We start from the raw sequence: 4,634 nt of genomic DNA on the forward strand, positions 1-4,634 counted from the left end.
TACAATAGGTTCACAATAGGTTCAAGCATATATATAATTAGGGGAAAATAGATAAAGAGCAATGCTCTTCAATCCTGTCAAAAGTAGCCAAACTATCATATATGCTTCTTTATATTTATCTTTCCAGCCCTTATTAAAAAAAAAAAAAAATTGGAACCTTCATTTGCTGTAATTACACCACAGCTCTTCCAAATAAAAATAATAAAAATAATAACAAAAGATAACATCTTAACAAGATTTTTTGTTGTTAAGTTTCTTTACTTGTTTATTGTGGGCAATGACAAAAATTATGAAACCGATAGCGGCCTCGCCAGTAGCCAACCAATATCCAGAGATTTGACTGACAGCTTGTAAGTTCGCGCATTGCCATTGCCATTGCCATTGGGGCGATAAGTATGGTTTCATACTTTCATTAGGTTTTTAAGAGACATGTTTTGTTAGTATCAAAATAAGTGGGATCAGGCTACGGTGCCACTGTTGCACCTAAGGGGAATCCAAATAAGTGTGATTATTTTGCTCATGATAGTACTGCCTGCGGTCATTTCAACGGCTAGGTTAATTAATGCGTTATTATACTTTCTTTCTAGCTAATTAAGGATTCAAAATTAAAATACCTCAAAGAAAGCAAAGTTCAGAAAGGTGATCCGTGATGATGAGGGACAAGGAGGCAGAAACCTAAATAAGTGATCTGATTGCAATGTCGCCCAGCAAATTAACACAAAACATGAACAAGACTACAAGCGTACAAAAACAAAAACAATATTGTAGGGACTATTATTTACTATATAGTATGGGTAGATTCAAACAGAGAGGTGGCGAGCAACTATACTAGAAGAGTTTTTGGGGATTCTAATCAAAAGAACTTGATCATCACAGTACGAGTAAGTAAATTCGAAGGGTCGTACTTGTCAAACGCAGTACTGGTCTCGGCCACAGAAGATTTTTGCAAAGGATTTGTGTGTAAACTGCGGGTGAGTGTGACCAGGAGAAAAATGAATGAAGCGATGGCATTGCAGTCAAAAATCAAGGCAGTGCAGCACTGCAGCGTGCAGAGCTTCTTACGTTTCGATTTCTGATTCGCTACAAGTCAAGTCCCGATTCCCAACCGTTTCCTTCTTTCTTCTTGCTTTCCCTTTTTCGTTTTCTTGTTTTTTTTTCTTTTTTCTTTTTCGAGAAAATATTACCGTCAAGGTCAAGATTTAGCTGCGGGAGTCTCGGTGTTCCGTGCGACGACGTGGCACGCGTTAACTCGGCACCAAGTAATATCATAGGCCAGGCCCTGCGTAAGGAGAAATTTTGAAGAGTATGTGTGTGTGGATGCTAATGGCATTCGCAAACTCACAAATTTTCTCAAATTCACTCCCTAAATTCTGTTTGTTGTGGGTAATTTTATAGGTTGTGAGTGGGTTGGGTATTATAAATTAAAACCCATAGTAGGTTGTGCGTGGGTTAGATATTAATCAAATATTCGAGAATATCCATGCAGCTTTTTCTAATTATTTTTTAATTTGATTTTAATTGAAAAAAATATTTAAATCTAAAAATATAATTATTATAATTTTGATTGAACTTTTTTAACTTATGCATGAATTATTTCATTATTATAATTTTGTTCTTTAGATTAGTATCTAAAAGTATTATTCTTTAAAAAAATATTAATTTTAATCATTATTGTAGGAATCGTGTTAGACAAGTGTTAATGGTGGTAAATGAAACAAAGATATTCTCTTGGAGCTTGTGTTGAATGATAATATGAAGTGATAATTGCTAAATTTAGATACTAGTTTGTGGCTTTTTTTATGGATTTCTATTTTTTATACTTAAATTTGAGAATTTATGTTAAATTGATGTTGAAATTTTAATTTTTTATTTACATTGGTTAAATTTAGAATTGAGTATGTTATGTGAAATTTTAGGTAATTATTATAAATTTATATATTAAACATATGTGATTTTAAATATGGAAACCTGTAAAAAATATGTTGGGTACCATTGCAGGTTTGATAATTGTCAAAAATCACAACGGGTCAATTTTAAAAAAATAAAATAAAACTCACAGTGGGTTACGGGTGGGTTTGGTAATGGCAACCATGTTGCGAGCGATGTTCATTGCCATCCCTATATGTGTGTGTATATAGATATAGATATAGATAAATTAAATATAACTACTAATTATATGAAACCTTAAATCAAGGTAATTGCTGTGGAAGTACGAAACCTTGATTCATGGCATCAAAGTTCAAAGCATGTGGAAATGACTCATCTCTCATTATAATAAATGTATTTATAATTATTGAATAGATATATCATTCATTTTGAGCACAAATCTGTGAGATGTACGAAATAATAAACTCTGAGCTATACTGTATAATTTATAGATTTAGATTCTTGTAGATCCCTTAAGAGGGTTTGTTCCAATAATTTTTGAAGCCCCACTATTCATCATCTCTTATTTCTTTTTCATCTTCATTTTTAACTTCTTTCTTCTCTTATTCGCTAACTCAACAACTCAGTCGGGCTTGGTTGACGTATGGGTTTGAGCCTTTCAAGTAAGTATAATGGATAAATTGGAACCTATATAAACAATAAATAATAAAATATGAGTGCTAGCATCTGATTCCCTCCATTTTTTTCTTATCGGTTTCTATATATTTCTCTCTCAATTTAATCTTTTAAAATCTCAATTCATCTTTATTATCACGAATCTGAACTAAAACGTACAAGAAGAAAAAAATTGTAGTGGCAAGAAACCAAGAAGTGCATTCGTTTATATGTGTGACGAATAATATTAACAGTAATTATAGAATGAAATAATTTATTCTGTGACTGAATGGTGGAAGCTTTCTAATATTCTTAAAAGGATTAATAGCTTTTCCTTTTCATCTACATAAGAAGATGTAAAAAGCATTACAACAGACATTATTGTTTTAGTCTGATTTTGGTTCAACCTAAAAATATTATGAGAGCTTGTTTTTGTGGGGTCGTCTTGTCAATGGAGAGAGCTAATTTGTCTCAAAACGATTTTCTTGAGATGAACAAAACTGGGACAGTCTAGAAAATAAGAGAAATTAATGGTTGTTAGAAGCAGCACTAATGGTGACAGATGATGGAAATCCGATGGTTAAGTCAAGTAAGTATTGGAAAGGGTGCTGGGTTTCTAAGAAATCCTAATTGTGTGGAAGAATTTGAATACAATATATTTTACTAAAATTGACTTGAAATTACACAAGGAATGCCCCTGAGGGCATCTTGATTTCTTTTTGGACACGTGATAGCTGTAATAAACTATCTCTTCCTTATGTAGGGTCTTTCAGATAATTTGATTATTCAATTGAGTCCTTTAACCTCTTTAAGATTGGACAATGTCGGCTAAGAGACTATCCACGATGACAGTATATCTTAATAGCTTATTGGCTTGTTTCAAATGAGCCAATTATAATTTTAGAGTAGCTAACTTCTCCATTGGTGGGTCAAATTAAAGCTAAGATTATTCCCTCTCTCACCCTTAGTGCGTATAACTATTGGAGAGATATTTTGAGGAGATTCCTATGGGGATCATATCATGGTGACGCATAGCCATTTTGGTTGGAGGAGATGTTATTGTGGTAATCTTATCTTTTAACAAGTGGTCCTCCATCAAAATGAGGCAATCTTAAAGCATTTTGAGAGACAATTTCTGAACTTCTAGATTAATAGGGTGACTCATGCTATTTTCCTCAAATCTTCCTATTTTACCCTTCCCCCTTGAATTTCTCTTCACATTTTGTAAGGGCCAATTGGTCATGGATGTTGCCGTATATGTGTCATGCTCTAATTTCATGACCCAAATTTTACTACCAATAATTACAATATTCCATTTTATATGGAAAGAAAAGAGCATTACAATAGACTTAATTTCGAACTGGATTATTATGACTAATAAACAATTCAATTTTAATATGCAGGAAGTGGAGATGTACAAAAAAGTTAACAAATTAGGGCAACACAAAAAATTACGTGTGGTTTTAAGATAACTTCTTTTTAATACAACTTTTACTAATTATGAGTTACAAAAACCGCAAGGCCTATTAGCTCAGTTGGTTAGAGCGTCGTGCTAATAACGCGAAGGCCGCAGGTTCGAAACCTGCATGGGCCATTTTTATCTTAAGATAATGCGCCAAAATTAAATGAACTTTTTCAGATGAGCATGATCAGCAAGGAAACAAAGCACAAGATGCTAACTCAAAATCAGATTTTACAAAGGGGCCAGTAGCGATGGATGAGATATCCAATTTAGCGATGCTTTGCCAGCTTCCCTGATAAGATACTTGTTATACCATATAAAGGTTCGGGAAAGAAAGATTCCAAATTCCTTACCACATGCTTTGCGCCCACGTACGTACATCCAGCACAAAAGCTTTGGAACTTGGAAGCCTTTGAAAAAAGCCATAAATTGTTCCATTAATTCAAAGATGATTAGTGACAGAGCAATACTTGTGCAGCTTGTAAGGCCACGTTTGATAAGTTTATACATAGTGATTTGTCGAGATTGCTTGAGTACAATGGAATTTAAGCAATAAACAAAACAAATGAGTTAAAACAAATATTAGTGCATAAAAGGGGAATCATTTTTGTAATGTTTCTTAGATTTTCAT

General features: G+C 33.2%; 1 non-coding gene across 1 annotated transcript; it reads left to right on the forward strand.

Moving 5' to 3' along the window:
- The first annotated feature begins 4,061 nt into the window (after positions 1–4,061).
- Positions 4,062–4,135, forward strand: TRNAI-AAU. The gene has a single exon. It is a non-coding gene; the product is annotated as a tRNA-Ile (tRNA).
- Positions 4,136–4,634: the final 499 nt, after the last annotated feature.

The sequence above is a fragment of the Citrus clementina genome, unplaced genomic scaffold, assembly GCF_000493195.1.
Source record: "Citrus clementina cultivar Clemenules unplaced genomic scaffold, Citrus_clementina_v1.0 scaffold_4, whole genome shotgun sequence".
Taxonomy (NCBI): Eukaryota; Viridiplantae; Streptophyta; class Magnoliopsida; order Sapindales; family Rutaceae; genus Citrus; species Citrus x clementina.